Here is a 16,763-nt window from a genome sequence, read left to right on the forward strand (position 1 = left end):
GCACTGACCCCCCCACACATAGGAGCACTGACCCCCCCACACATAGGAGCACTGACCCCCCCACACATAGGAGCACTGACCCCCCCACACATAGGAGCACTGACCCCCCCACACATAGGAACACTGACCCCCGCCCACACATAGGAGCACTGACCCCCCCACACATAGGAGCACTGACCCCCCCACACATAGGAGCACTGACCCCCCCACACATAGGAGCACTGACCCCCCCACACATAGGAACACTGACCCCCCCCACACATAGGAACACTGACCCCCCCCCACACATAGGAACACTGACCCCCCCCCACACATAGGAGCACTGACCCCCGCCCACACATAGGAGCACTGACCCCCGCCCCCACATAGGAGCACTGACCCCCGCCCCCACATAGGAGCACTGACCCCCGCCCCCACATAGGAGCACTGACCCCCCCACACATAGGAGCACTGACCCCCCCACACATAGGAGCACTGACCCCCCCACACATAGGAGCACTGACCCCCCCACACATAGGAGCACTGACCCCCCCACACATAGGAGCACTGACCCCCCCACACATAGGAGCACTGACCCCCCCCCACACATAGGAGCACTGACCCCCCCCCCCACACATAGGAGCACTGACCCCCCCCACACATAGGAGCACTGACCCCCCCACACATAGGAGCACTGACCCCCCCACACATAGGAGCACTGACCCCCCCACACATAGGAGCACTGACCCCCCCCACATAGGAGCACTGACCCCCCCCACATAGGAGCACTGACCCCCCCACACATAGGAGCACTGACCCCCCCACACATAGGAGCACTGACCCCCCCCCACATAGGAGCACTGACCCCCCCACACATAGGAGCACTGACCCCCCCACACATAGGAGCACTGACCCCCGCCCCCACATAGGAGCACTGACCCCCGCCCACACATAGGAGCACTGACCCCCCCACACATAGGAGCACTGACCCCCCCACACATAGGAGCACTGACCCCCCCCCCACATAGGAACACTGACCCCCCCCACACATAGGAACACTGACCCCCCCCACACATAGGAGCACTGACCCCCCCACACATAGGAACACTGACCCCCCCACACATAGGAGCACTGACCCCCTCACACATAGGAGCACTGACCCCCCCCACACATAGGAGCACTGACCCCCCCCACACATAGGAGCACTGACCCCCCCACACATAGGAGCACTGACCCCCCCACACATAGGAGCACTGACCCCCCCACACATAGGAGCACTGACCCCCCCCACACATAGGAACACTGACCCCCCCACACATAGGAGCACTGACCCCCGCCCCCACATAGGAGCACTGACCCCCGCCCACACATAGGAGCACTGACCCCCCCACACATAGGAGCACTGACCCCCCCACACATAGGAGCACTGACCCCCCCACACATAGGAACACTGACCCCCCCCACACATAGGAACACTGACCCCCCCCACACATAGGAGCACTGACCCCCGCCCACACATAGGAGCACTGACCCCCGCCCCCACATAGGAGCACTGACCCCCGCCCCCACATAGGAGCACTGACCCCCGCCCCCACATAGGAGCACTGACCCCCCCACACATAGGAGCACTGACCCCCCCACACATAGGAGCACTGACCCCCCCACACATAGGAGCACTGACCCCCCCCCACACATAGGAGCACTGACCCCCCCCCCCACACATAGGAGCACTGACCCCCCCCACATAGGAGCACTGACCCCCCCCCACACATAGGAGCACTGACCCCCCCACACATAGGAGCACTGACCCCCCCCCACATAGGAGCACTGACCCCCCCCCACATAGGAGCACTGACCCCCGCCACATAGGAGCACTGACCCCCCCCCCACATAGGAGCACTGACCCCCCCCCCACACATAGGAACACTGACCCCCCCACACATAGGAGCACTGACCCCCCCCACACATAGGAGCACTGACCCCCCCCCCCACATAGGAGCACTGACCCCCCCCCCACATAGGAGCACTGACCCCCCCCCCCCACACATAGGAGCACTGACCCCCCCCCCACATAGGAGCACTGACCCCCCCCCCACATAGGAGCACTGACGGACATTTATCACGCAGTTCCCATCGGGGTCTTGTGTTTTGCGGTAAAAATGGCGACATTATTTTCCAAATTTGGAAAGTGACGGCAGAGTGGGCGTGGCTTGCAGGGAAACCGGAAAATTGCCCAAACTTCTTCATGATTCGCCGCAGAAAGTGCAAAATGCGCCAAACTTATTAAGAGCCGTGCGGGGTATAATAAAGTTGTGGTAAATCACGCCATTTATCTCCTGGACGGAGAGCGGCGCAAACTGCATGAGAATTGTCATCCAATCAGAGCACAGCGGCCGTTCATGTTGGCGCAGCATTGGGCACAGATGGTATTAGACTCATGTGTAGATCCTACTGACCAACCGTATCCGGGCGAGAGCGGGCGCCGGGGCAAGAGTAGGGCGTTACGTGTCTATTACTGGAGGCACTTACAGCTGGCATAGCTATATGGGCACTAAGTCTGGCACATTTATTTTCATCCATGCACTATTCCATTCATTGGGACACTGGCTCGTGCTATTTATGGGGGCACTCTGGCTTGGACTATTTATGGGGACAATCTGGCTTGCACTATTTATGGGGGCACTGGATCACACTGGGGCACTGTGGCTTGCGCTATTTATGGGGGCGCTCTGGCACACATGATTTGTAGAGGTACTTTGGGTCGCACTAGTTATGGGGGCACTTTGCCTGTTATGTGGAGTTGTCAGTATTTATTTGAGGAGCTGGAGGGGTAATATACAACACAAGTGTCCCCCGGGTGGGGGGGGGGGGGCGCTGCCTGTGATCATTTTACCCAACATGACGCTATAATAGCAAAAGTGGTGCCCACCTGTCATAGAAGCCGGCATGGAGCGCGGGTGGCAGGGCCTGGTGCCAACTCATGTCCCCCCAGACTCTACGTTCTAGATCCGCTCTCAGGTGAGGATCTTCCGTGGGATGTGGGCAAGGGTTGACCAAAACCAGAACCCCCTTAGGATTTGGGGGGGGGGTCAGCTTTGTCACCAGCCCGAGTACCCCTGGGGGTACCCCATAATGGTCTTAGTGAATGATCTGATCCGGGGAGCGGGGGAGGGCGGCTGGGGGGTCAATAATTACAATCCCTGCGTCTCTGAATGTGCTGGTTTTGCGCTCGCTCTGCTGTTCCTCGGCTGCGCTCGATCAGTGGAGCTCAGTCACCGCTCCTTCTCGTTATTATTTGGAGGCGCCCGCTGCTTTACATCAAGCGGGAACATTATTACGGAGGTGAAGATTTAACGCTCTGCGGACGCAACGTGAAAAACAGCGACACAGCGAATGTAGGTGTAAAGCAGCGGAGGAGCGGGAGCCGTTGATTTGTCACCACGAGAGGCCACTTTAATAGTCAATAAATAGAAAGGAGCGGAAGACGGGCGATCTGCATAAGTAAGGGGCGCGCAGCATCATGTGAACGAGTCCCAGGGATGAATCCTACGTAACAACCGGAATCCATCACCGAGGACAGCGCCGTTACCGGGAGCTCATGAAAAAGGGCCCCGTGACAATAGCGCAGAGCACCTCATGAAACAAGCGCAACAAGGGCCACGGGAATAAGAGGGGGAGGGGAGGCCGCACTTATTATATCCGCAATATCAGCGACTGTGGAAAGAGGCAAAAAACCTCAGGCCTGGGAATGTTTTATGGCGGAAGAATCGGACATTTCGCTCATTTTTTATTACTGGATTTGAACTAATGTTTAAAGTATTTTGTTTTTTGAAGATTAACCCCGTAACGTTAACGCTGCAACTGTGGCCGGTGCTGATAGGAAAGGAAATGTCCGGACAGGTACCGGAAGAGATGAACCTGCAGTAAAACAATAACTTGCTGTGCTGCTTTATGATGAAACTTCTCTGATAACTTCCGGCGATAACAGAGAGAAAAAGTATGTACCCCCCTACATTCCACAACCGTTCCTTTATGATCCTCTCTTTTTACCTGGGGGGTGAATTCCCTTAGTGGAAAAGCCCAAAACATGAAGACCCCGATCACAGACTGACCTGCTACATAGACTGTGACATCACTTCCCTCACCCAGAGACTTCACCATCCAATCACAGACTGACCTGCTACATAGACTGTGACATCACTGCCCTCACCCTGTGACATCACCATCCAATCTCAGACTGACCTGCTACATAGACTGTAGCATCCTGCCCTCCCCCTGTGACATCACCATCCAATCACAGATTGACCTGCTACATGGACTGTGACATCACTGCCCTCACCCTGTGACATCACCGTCCAATCACAGACTGACCTGCTACATAGACTGTGACATCACTGCCCTCACCCTGTGACATCACCATCCAATCTCAGACTGACCTGCTATATAGACTGTGACATCACTGCCCTCACCCTGTGACATCACCATCCAATCACAGACTGACCTGCTACATGGACTGTAACATCCTGCCCTCCCCCTGTGACATCACCGTCCAATCACAGACTGACCTGCTACATGGACTGACATCACTGCCCTCACCCTGTGACATCACCGTCCAATCACAGACTGACCTGCTACATGGACTGTAACATCCTGCCCTCCCCCTGTGACATCACCGTCCAATCACAGACTGACCTGCTACATGGACTGACATCACTGCCCTCACCCTGTGACATCACCGTCCAATCTCAGACTGACCTGCTACATGGACTGACATCACTGCCCTCACCCTGTGACATCATCGTCCAATCACAGACTGACCTGCTACATGGACTGTAACATCCTGCCCTCCCCCTGTGACATCACCGTCCAATCACAGACTGACCTGCTACATGGACTGACATCACTGCCCTCACCCTGTGACATCACCGTCCAATCTCAGACTGACCTGCTACATGGACTGACATCACTGCCCTCACCCTGTGACATCATCGTCCAATCACAGACTGACCTGCTACATGGACTGTAACATCCTGCCCTCCCCCTGTGACATCACCGTCCAATCACAGACTGACCTGCTACATGGACTGACATCACTGCCCTCACCCTGTGACATCACCGTCCAATCACAGACTGACCTGCTACATGGACTGTAACATCCTGCCCTCCCCCTGTGACATCACCATCCAATCACAGAAACTGAAATAGAGTAACAATTTTTATATCCAGTAAATATTTTCACACCTGGGGAATAATCACAGGAAAGTGACGTCCTCCGTCCTACAAGAACAATATTGATTATTCATAAACTGCCAACCAATCACGTTCGCCCTCATGTTCCGCTGGGAAACTCCGGGACTGTATATGGATTCTGACACAATTGCTTTGCTGGACTGTTCATATTCTCCAGGAACAGACACATTTCTGTTACAATGTTGTGCTTTAATCCTCAGTATTTGCCCAGGACAAGTTGTGAGACTGCAGTGATTACACCTGGCAATACGAGGGCGCCCACACAGGGAGGGGGCGATGGAGGGCGAGGAATGTTTGTTGCCCGGCCAGAACAGGCGGCCAAGGTTCAGTATTAGAGGCGGCCGCGGAAAGAAGCTGCTGAGTGACAATGTAGCGCCGGTCGGTTATATTATACGCCGCAACGTTTCCTGTTATTGCTGTTCGCAAGTTTAACACAAAATATCTCCATCCAGTGACGATGATTTATCAGGTAATCTCCATATTGTGCTCTAAACGATGAGATACATGAACGATGAGATACATGAAAGATGAGATACATGAGAGATGAGATACATGAAAGATGAGATACGTGAGATACATGAATGATGAGATACATGAACGATGAGATACATGAATGATGAGATACGTGAGATACATGAACGATGAGATACATGAGATACATGATTGCTAGGTGAACGATGAGATACATGAATGATGAGATACATGAACGATGAGATACATGATTGCTACATGAACAATGAGATACATGAACGATGAGATACATGAGATAGATATATACGATGAGATACATGAAAGATGAGATACATGAGATACATGAACGATGAGATACATGAACGATAAGATACATGAACGATGAGATACATGAGATAGATATATACGATGAGATACATGAAAGATGAGATACATGAGATACATGAACGATGAGATACATGAACGATAAGATACATGAACGATGAGATGGATGAACAATGAGATGGATGAACGATGAGCTACATGAACGATGAGATACATGAACGATGAGATACATGAACGATGTACATGTGAGTGATAAATAAACGACAGTCGCGAAGAAGCCCTTGGGTTTGGACCCTTTTGATGTGTAGAAAGTATTTGACACAAGTTGTAGATTTTTGGCTATTTGTCATCTGCATCGCGGAGGTAGAAGAACGGTCTCCAGGTTATTTCTGTGTTCATCATCAGGTAGCCGTTTGTACGCAGAATATGAGGACCTTCCATTGGCAGAATATGAGGACCTTCCATTGGCAGAATATCAGGACCTTCCATTGGCAGAATATTAGGACCTTCCTGTAAAGGATCTCCCAGACACAGCTTCTGTGTCGACGCCTGTGGTTAATCAGTCTGCACCTGCTCCTAAGTCTGATAGAGTGACTCGATCTGCTACCACTCAGGCTGGCCAGACGGAGCTAGCTCCCGCCCTCTGTCTTTTTATACCTGCATTTCCTGCTCCTCCTTTGCCTGTGATTCTGTCTGGTTTCCCGGCTCTGCTGGTCCTGCTTGTACTATTGACCTCTGCTTCAATTTGACCCTGGCTTTACTGACTACTCTCGTGCTCTGCGTTTGGTACCTCGTACACTCCTGGTTTGACTCGGCTCGTTCACTACTCCTGTTGCTCACGGTGTTGCCGTGGGCAACTGCCCCATTTCCCTTAGCTTCTGTGTACACTTGTCTGTTTGTCTGTCGTGCACTTATTGAGTGTAGGGACCGTCGCCCAGTTGTACGCCATCGCCTAGGACGGGCCGTGCAAGTAGGCAGGGACTGAGTGGCGGGTAGATTAGGGCTCACCTGTCTGTCTCTCTACCCCGACATTACACTTCCATCGGCAGAATATCAGGACCTTCCATTGGCGGAATATCAGGACCTTCCATCGGCAGACTATGAGGACCTTCCATCGGCGGAATATGAGGACCTTCCATCGGCTGAATATGAGGACCTTCCATCGGCGGAATATCAGGACCTTCCATCGGCGGAATATCAGGACCTTCCATCCGCGGAATATCAGGACCTTCCATCGGCGGACTATGAGGACCTTCCATCGGCGGAATATGAGGACCTTCCATCAGCAGAATATGAGGACCTTCCATCGGCAGAATATCAGTACCTTCCGTCAGCAGATGAGGGACTCCTCACTATTGTCCTCTTTTCCTGAGCTTTGCCGGTACCGCTCACACTTACCTGTCTAGCTAAAGATAATAGTTTATATTGAATAAGGATTGGAGTCCCTTTATATAATCTCCAGGTAATGGACGCTGCTTACTGGACTATCAGACGCCTCGGATCCAGTAGAATGGACCATTGCAGAGGAACAATCCAGGAAGGCACAAGGTGACCCCTGCCAATCTTCTCCGCCCAATGTACAGAAGAGGCTGGACGCAGCCTGCAGGGATTAAGGGAAGCCGACATGACCGTCCTAGTAGGGAAAGGGTTAATTAGGTGAGGGAGAGTTGGAGGGAGTTGGAGGGGGGACGGGGAGGAGTTAAGGGGGACGGGGGGCAGTTACTGAGCTTCCCGCTGTTTCTCGGCATTGAGCCGGAAGCAGCGGGAGGAGTAACACAGAAATAGTAAGCTCCCCGTTGCCCGTGCTTCTCAGGATGGCAGAGGCTTTAATGTTAGAGCGGCTGCGGGCCGCAGCTGTGCACCACGGTCCCGGATGGCTAGAGGAGACCGTGGCTGCAATAACTAAGATCCCGGACGCCGTTTCGCCACGTCGGGCCCGGCGTTCGGGGTCTGTTGCACAGGACAGGCTCCCCTCCCCCGGCCCCCTTACAAGCATGGTTATGGCGGCGGGGGGGGAGTCGGCAACAACCGCTCCTGCGCAGAGCAGGCAGAGAGCGTTGCCGGGGGTGACGGCGACGCAGGCCGGGTCGACCCGTCCCTCTCGGCGGTCCCGACCTCCAGAGCGCCTCAGTCCGGAGGCAGTCCCGCGGACACGGCGTCGCAGAGGGAGCCCGATCCCGGACGCTGCAGGCCAGGCATCTGGGAGGACCGCCCCTTCTCAGGCCCTGCGTCCTGGCAGGAATCCCAGGCCGCGACGGGGTCCGGCGGTAAGCAGGGAGTCGCAGGCTGGGCTCCCTGTCACCCCTCCCCCATCAGATGGAAGATTTGGAGGACAAGGTACGGCCGCCCCGCCTGGTGATGTTCCGGCCAGGGGGCAGGCTTCGTCAGGATCGTCTAGACGGACGCCTAGATCTGCAGCGACGTCGAGGCAACAGGTCCGGTCGGAAGTCTGGGTCCCGGCGGTCGGGCGGCAGGTTGCCGGCCCATCGGTCAGCGCGTCCTCATCCCCGTTCCACAGATGTCGTTGGGATGGACAGTCGTCGGCGAGAGAAGAGCTGGAGGAAGGTGAACTGGACGTGTATCGTCGAGGTCAGGATGGTCCGGCTGACGGGAACACAGCGCCTGTGCAGCCCGGTGAGTGTATAACTCCATCTCTGTCTTATCCAGCGATTTTTATGTCGGGTGTCGGCGGGGGGGCTGCTAGTATTGCATCGGGGGCCGGTAGTGGCGCGGGCGGACGCGACGGAGCGGGTTTGGCGGACTTAGTGGGTTGCTTACGGGAGCTGGTGGGGCGCATAGACAGGGCCGCGGCGCCGGTAGTAACGGAAGTGTCCCCTGCGGTAGTTTGGGAAGGCCCCAGGGACGTGGGATCGGTACAGGCGCGTCCCGTGATGGCGGTTAGAGAGGCGGTCGCGGTGTCGGTACAGACCGAGGCACAAAAGGATGGCGATCGAGTGCGTATTGATGATCGTGCTCGGGGGGAGGTGTACGTTTGTTTTGAAGGTTCGTTGGGGGCGCATTAAAAGCAGGAGGTGCGCGAGCGGATCTGGAAGGACGAGTAGGTTGAAATTTTTTCTCTCTTGCCGCTCGCTAAAATTTAATTTGGATAAGAGCAAGCGGGATGAGAGTAAAAAGGACGAGGAGGAACGGCGGCGGTATAGGCTTATCCCGCAGACGTTCGTTAATTGGTCGCAGGCGTTCGCCATATTGGCTAGTGTGATAGGGGAAAAGGCGCCGGAAAATTGTTCGGCGTTGTTTTGTTATTTTGATGCCATTGGGGAGGCTCACAGGGCGTATGGGGGTCAAGCATGGCTGCGATACGATGAGCAATTCCGTCAGCGGAAGGCGGTTCGGCCGGCGATTCGGTGGGACCAGAAGGATATTGCTCTCTGGTTACGGGTTACGGCTCCGGTTAGGCAGTCCTTTCCCGGGAGCGCCGGCCAGGGAGGCCAGTCTAGTCAGGTTGGACAAAGCGGCGGGGGAAAGGCGGGGTTTTGCTGGCAATTTAATGAAGGTCAGTGCAAGTTCGGGGCCACGTGCAAGTTCAAGCACGTGTGTTCCGAGTGTAATGGTGCAGCACACGGGGCGGCAAAATGTCTGCGAAAAAAGAGGTCAGGTAACCAGCACGCGGCTGGTCAAGGGGGTGTCGCCGGTGAGGGTGGAAAAGATGGCCCCTTATCTAAATGAGTATCCGGATAGGGCGGCGGCTAAGTTGCTTTATGAAGGGTTTCGTGTTGGTTTTGTTATTCCTCCGCCTCCTTATGAGGTTCCGGTTACGCGGAGGAATTTAAAATCGGCTTACTTGCATGCAAAAGTCGTGTCGGAAAAGTTGTTAAAAAGAAGTTTCGTTGGGCCGCATGTCGGGGCCGTTTGTTGAGTCGCCGGTAAAAGAGTTAGTTGTGTCCCCGTTGGGTATTGTCCCTAAACGCGAGCCCGGAAAATTTCGTTTGATTCAACATTTATCGTATCCCAAGGGTTCGTCGGTAAATGACGGGATTGATCACGAGTTGTGCTCCGTAGTTTATACCTCATTCGATAAGGCGGTGGGGTTAGTGCGGGCTGCGGGTCCTGGGGCGCTGCTAGCAAAAACTGACATTGAGGCGGCGTTCAGGTTGTTGCCGGTCCATCCAGAAAGCCAACGGCTGTTGGGTTGTTTTTGGAATGGGGCCTTTTACGTGGATCAGTGCCTTCCGATGGGGTGTTCCCTTTCTTGTGCATACTTCGAGGCGTTGAGTAGCTTCGTGGAGTGGGTAACGAGGGGAGTATCCGGGGTCGACTCGTTGATCCATTACTTAGATGATTTGTTATGCGTTGGCCCGGGGGGTTCGCCGGTTTGCGGTAATTTGCTTCATGCTCTACAGAAGGTGGCGAGGGATTTTGGGATTCCTTTGGCGCCGGGAAAAACGGAGGGCCCGGTAGCGACGATTTGTTTTTTGGGAATCGAAATAGACTCGGTGGCAATGGAGTGTCGTCTCCCGGCGGATAAGTTGGGTGCTTTGAGGCTGGAGGTTCGACGGGCTTGTAGAATGAAGAAAATGACGCTGAGGGAGCTTCAGTCGCTGCTGGGGAAGTTGAATTTCGCCTGCCGGATTATGCCGATGGGGAGGGTGTTTGGTAGGAGGTTGGCGGCGGCAACGGCGGGAGTGCGTGCGCCGCATCATTTTGTGCGGCTCAAGGAGGAGCACTGTGCTGATCTTCAGGTTTGGGATGACTTCTTGGGCCAGTACAATGGTCGCTCGCTATGGATGGCCCCAGCGCAGGATACGAGTGATTTGAATATTTTCACGGATGCGGCTGGGGCGGGTGGTTTTGGAGCTTACGGGGGAGGTCCGTGGTGCGCAGGTCAATGGCCGGCTAGCTGGGTGTCCAGTGGACTCACGCGGAATCTGGCCCTGCTCGAGCTGTTTCCCATCGTGGTGGCGGCTACCATTTGGGGGGACAGGCTCAGGGATAAGAAGGTCCGTTTTTTACTGCGACAACATGGGGGTGGTGCTTGCCATTAATAACATCACGGCGTCCTCTCCTCCGGTAGTTCAATTGTTGCGACATTTAGTGTTGGTATGTTTGTCGTTGAACGCGTGGGTGGTGGCGGTGCATGTCCCGGGTGTACGGAATTGTATCGCTGATGCTCTTTCTCGCTCGCAGTGGGACCGGTTTCGGCAATTGGCACCGGGAGCGGAACGTCTCGGTTTGGCTTGTCCGGAGCATATTTGGGATCTGGTCTCGGTCCCGTAGAACAATTGGTACAAAGGTCTTTGGCGCGCACGACGTGGAGTGGTTATGCTGCTTGTTGGAGGCAGTGGGAGGAGTGGGTAAGAGAGTTGGGTGACGTCAATACGGATAGAGACAGGTTGGTGGCACTTTTGTACTGGTTAGGGGACGCCTGGGAGGCGGGGTTTTCAGTGGCGAAGGTGAACCGGTTCATATCTGCGGTGGCGTTTTGGGTTTAAGTTGCGGGGCTTTCAGGATGTATCGAAGGAATTTCTGGTATCGCAGGCTTTGAAGGGGTTGCGCCCCGGGGTCGGTTATGTGCCCAGTAGAGTGCATGCGGGGTTTTACGCCAAACAGGGGGTCTCCAGATTTGCCTTTGTTACGTCATGTGGACAGGTCGTTTTTGTCCAGGTTTCAGTTTGGAGCTGTATTTAAAAAATGTTTGACGGCGGTTGGTGTCGCGGCAGGCTCATATTCATCTCATTCCTTCAGGATTGGCGCAGCAACAGAAGCGGGGCGCTGGGGGTTGGATGATGAGGGGGTGAGGCGTATTGGTCGTTGGGAGTCCAACAGGTTTAAGTCCTATGTCCGCCCCCATATGTTATGAATTTTGCTGTTAACGCTTTACAAATGTTATATGGTGGTGCCTAATTGTTTTTTCCGTTTCAGATTCGCCTCCGTGTTTGGTGTGGTTGATGGGTCATTCTTACGTGCACTGGGGGGCTTTGAGGGCGGACGTCCGCCCGAATGGTCGCCAGTTGCGCATTCCGCGACAGGATGCGGTTGTGCATTGGCTGGGTTTTAGAGGTATGTCGTGGAGCAGGGTGTTGGCGGAATTCCAGACATATGCTCGGCTTGATAGGGTTCCGGAGGTCTTAGTGTTGCACGTGGGTGGGAATGACTTAGGAGTCCGCCCCTTTCGTGAGTTGGTGCGGGATATCAAACATGATATGTTGTGTTTGTGGGTATCTTATCCCAAGTTGGTGATAGTGTGGTCGGACATAGTCCCAAGAAAGCATTGGCGGTTAGCTAGATCTGTGGAGAGAGTCAATAAGGCTCGCATTAAAGTTAATCGGGCGGTGTCCCGTTTTGTGGCAAAAAACGGGGGCATTTGCGTGAGGCATAGGGATTTGGAGTCAGGAGTGGGGAATTTCTGGAGGAGTGACGGGGTTCATCTGACCGAGGTTGGCATTGATCTTTGGAGCTTGGCGATAGCAGAAGGCATAGAAAGGGCGGTGGTGGTGTGGAGGAACTCACAGGCTTAAGGTGGTCAAGGCCTGTTTCGCTGTGGCGGGGGGAGTCCTTGAGGCCAGTCAGTACAAAATGGTGGGGGGGTCGCATCGGGGGTATGCGTCCCCCAAAAAAGGTACATGGTTGAAGACTTCATCGGGTGGTATCCCTTTGAAGTGGTCTTCTGGTAGAAGGTATATCACTTGAAGGCTTCATCGGGTGTTATCCCTTTGAAGTGGACTTCTAGTGGTCGGTATATCACTTGAGGGCTTCATCGGGTGTTATCCCCTTGAAGTGGACTTCTAGTGGTCGGTATATCACTTGAGGGCTTCATCGGGTGTTATCCCCTTGAAGTGGACTTCTAGTGGTTGGAGCCATCTGCAGAGGTGAACGGTGCTTCCGAGCTGGTTTACGGCTGGAGGTAATTGGTGGTTTGCAGATGGCTAATTCGGTGTGTTCTTTAAAAAGGACTATCTGAGGGGGCTTCAAGGACTTCCTCTGCTCGGGTTAATGTTATGACCCATGTTGGGTCATGTGAATTATTAGGAGGAATTCTCTGGTGGATTCCTAACTAGTTATCCGAATGTTTCGGATTTAAATTGTTTTTATAAAACTGTGAAATTAATAAACGGCTGCTGTGGCCATTTCACATCCAACCTCGGTGTCATGTGTCTTTACTAAAGTGGGGGTGGGGGGATAGTATGGTATAAGGTTAACACACGACTCTACTTAGGCAGGTCAAGAAGAGGCTGGACGCAGCCTGCAGGGATTAAGGGAAGCCGACATGACCGTCCTAGTAGGGAAAGGGTTAATTAGGTGAGGGAGAGTTGGAGGGAGTTGGAGGGGGGACGGGGAGGAGTTAAGGGGGACGGGGGGCAGTTACTGAGCTTCCCGCTGTTTCTCGGCATTGAGCCGGAAGCAGCGGGAGGAGTAACACAGAAATAGTAAGCTCCCACCCTCCCGCCCTTGGTTTGTTACTCTTTAGGTCTTATGTACGTCCGTCTATGAGCGTTGGTTTTTTATTTGTGTGCTTATTTAACATGTTTTTCTTTTTCCGGAGTAGGTTCTGTTGTCATGGCAGCTGGCGGGGGGAGTCCTTGAGGCCAGTCAGTACAAAATGGTGGGGGGGTCGCATCGGGGGTATGCGTCCCCCAAAAAAGGTACATGGTTGAAGACTTCATCGGGTGGTATCCCTTTGAAGTGGTCTTCTGGTAGAAGGTATATCACTTGAAGGCTTCATCGGGTGTTATCCCTTTGAAGTGGACTTCTAGTGGTCGGTATATCACTTGAGGGCTTCATCGGGTGTTATCCCCTTGAAGTGGACTTCTAGTGGTCGGTATATCACTTGAGGGCTTCATCGGGTGTTATCCCCTTGAAGTGGACTTCTAGTGGTTGGAGCCATCTGCAGAGGTGAACGGTGCTTCCGAGCTGGTTTACGGCTGGAGGTAATTGGTGGTTTGCAGATGGCTAATTCGGTGTGTTCTTTAAAAAGGACTATCTGAGGGGGCTTCAAGGACTTCCTCTGCTCGGGTTAATGTTATGACCCATGTTGGGTCATGTGAATTATTAGGAGGAATTCTCTGGTGGATTCCTAACTAGTTATCCGAATGTTTCGGATTTAAATTGTTTTTATAAAACTGTGAAATTAATAAACGGCTGCTGTGGCCATTTCACATCCAACCTCGGTGTCATGTGTCTTTACTAAAGTGGGGGTGGGGGGATAGTATGGTATAAGGTTAACACACGACTCTACTTAGGCAGGTCATGTGAGGTAGTCAGGAGTCTCCCCTTCCTGTAAGGTTGTTACCAGCCAATCATTATGCAGTGGACTGGAGTTTTCTCACTGCCTGTGACATGCTGCGTGCTGCTGTAAGAGGCGCAGTCTGTAGCTTCTCCTGGGCCTGACACCAACATCCGTGTTTCTCCACATCCTGCTCACAATTTGGAATTCTCTAGATGAATAAGTGATTGACGTGATCTGACCTCTCTATATGACGTCTGCGCAAGGAATCCTGGGTTAGTAGCCGGTGGTCCCGGCAGACGGTGATGGCGGACAGAAGCCGATCAGTCTCTTCTATAAATCAGGTTAGAGGTAGGATGGGGAAGATAGAAGAACGCTGCCATAATCCGGGGTTGCTAAGAGCGGGGGCGAGATAAGCGGCGGGTCTTTGCCTAGGGCGCCATTTAGGTGTATAATTCATTTTTAACAGAGTTTCCCTGAATAAACAAGAACCCGGGGGATCGGTGGTAAAATTAAATGGACGTTCCACTTCTAGTTTCGACAGTTTGGACAAAAAATGACAGGAAAAGTCCTGAAGTTTCAGCCGGATCTGAGGACGTCGTCTGAGACTTGTCGCCGCCTCTGCTGTTCCGCGTTGAGATGTTTTTCTCGCTGTTTCGCGTTGAGACGTTTTTCTCGCTGTTCCGCGTTGAGATGTTTTTCTCGCTGTTTCGCGTTGAGACGTTTTTCTCGCTGTATCGCGTTGAGACGTTTTTCTCGCTGTTTCGCGTTGAGATGTTTTTCTCGCTGTTCCACGTTGAGACGTTTTTCTCGCTGTTCCACGTTGAGACGTTTTTCTCGCTGTTCCGCGTTGAGACGTTTTTCTCGCTGTTTCGCGTTGAGACGTTTTTCTCGCTGTTCCACGTTGAGACGTTTTTCTCGCTGTTCCACGTTGAGACGTTTTTCTCGCTGTTCCGCGTTGAGATGTTTTTCTCGCTGTTTCGCGTTGAGACGTTTTTCTCGCTGTTTCGCGTTGAGATGTTTTTCTCGCTGTTTCGCGTTGAGATGTTTTTCTCGCTGTTCCGCGTTGAGACGTTTTTCTCGCTGTTCCGCGTTGAGACGTTTTTCTCGCTGTTCCACGTTGAGACGTTTTTCTTGCGGTTCGCTGCTCTGTCTAGACAATGCTCAGTAAACCTGCGGCCGCTTATCTCTGAGGCTTCCAGGAAACTTCCCCTCCAGTGATCATGAAAGAAGAAAGATTGACACCTCGCGCTTCAGATTCTGCCCCGACTTCCAGCTCAGCTGCCGGCTCCTTCTTCTCCGCAGATACGACGCCCTCCATATGGTCGACTCGCAGGAGCCCAACAACGAGGGGCTGCAGATCCCCCGGGAACACAACACCTGCCCCCACTCAAACCACCAGCTGTTCCAAGGTGCCGAACAGCGTCCAAAAATATCCGTCTTTGATGGAATTAGGATCTTCTCTTAGGAACAGTTCAAGTGGCAGCAGCCGCCATTCTCCAGCGCGCAAATCCAACAGCTGCGCGATCGTTACATTGTCCCGGAACTCCCTGCGCCGATTATTGTCACTTCAGTTATTGCCCATAGTCCTCAGGCCCCATCAACACCATCATCATCATCAACTGTATGTCTGCCCAGAGCAAGCATCAATGTCGTAATAGTCTGCAGAATATATCACTATGTATCTGTCAGGAGGTAGAGGAGCGATGTTCTGCAGATCTGTAGAGAGGTCAGTGGTGTAATAATCTGCAGGATATATCACTATGTATCTCTCAGGAGGTAGAGGAGCAATGTTCTGCAGATCTGTAGAGAGGTCAGTGGTGTAATAATCTGCAGAATATATCACTATGTATCTGTCAGGAGGTAGAGGAGCAATGTTCTGCAGATCTGTAGAGAGGTCAGTGGTGTAATAATCTGCAGGATATATCACTATGTATCTGTCAGGAGGTGGAGGAGCAATGTTCTGCAGATCTGTAGAGAGGTCAGTGGTGTAATAATCTGCAGGATATATCGCTATGTATCTGTCAGGAGGTAGAGGAGCAATGTTCTGCAGATCTGTAGAGGTCAGTGGTGTAATAATCTGCAGGATATATCACTATGTACCTGTCAGGAGGTAGAGGAGCAATGTTCTGCAGATCTGTAGAGGTCAGTGGTGTAATAATCTGCAGAATATATCACTATGTACCTGTCAGGAGGTAGAGGAGCAATGTTCTGCAGATCTGTAGAGGTCAGTGGTGTAATAATCTGCAGGATATATCACTATGTATCTGTCAGGAGGTGGAGGAGCAATGTTCTGCAAATCTGTAGAGAGGTCAGTGGTGTAATAATCTGCAGGATATATCACTATGTATCTGTCAGGAGGTGGAGGAGCAATGTTCTGCAGATCTGTAGAGAGGTCAGTGGTGTAATAATCTGCAGGATATATCACTATGTATCTGTCAGGAGGTAGAGGAGCAATGTTCTGCAGATCTGTAGAGAGGTCAGTGGTGTAATAATCTGCAGGATATATCACTATGTATCTGTCAGAAGGTAGAGGAGCAATGTTCTGCAGATCTGT

The 16,763-nt window shown here is 52.9% G+C and overlaps 1 long non-coding RNA gene across 1 annotated transcript in view; it reads left to right on the forward strand.

Annotated features, from left to right (window-relative positions):
* The first annotated feature begins 3,820 nt into the window (after positions 1–3,820).
* The window catches only part of LOC142748565 (uncharacterized), a 56,204-nt gene continuing 43,261 nt past the window's right edge, over positions 3,821–16,763 (forward strand). Inside the window, exon 1 of the long non-coding RNA XR_012882272.1 lies at positions 3,821–3,976. This is a non-coding gene — a long non-coding RNA (uncharacterized LOC142748565). The remainder of the gene's footprint in view (positions 3,977–16,763) is intronic.

The sequence above is a fragment of the Rhinoderma darwinii genome, chromosome 3 (genome assembly GCF_050947455.1).
Source record: "Rhinoderma darwinii isolate aRhiDar2 chromosome 3, aRhiDar2.hap1, whole genome shotgun sequence".
NCBI classification, from domain to species: Eukaryota; Metazoa; Chordata; class Amphibia; order Anura; family Rhinodermatidae; genus Rhinoderma; species Rhinoderma darwinii.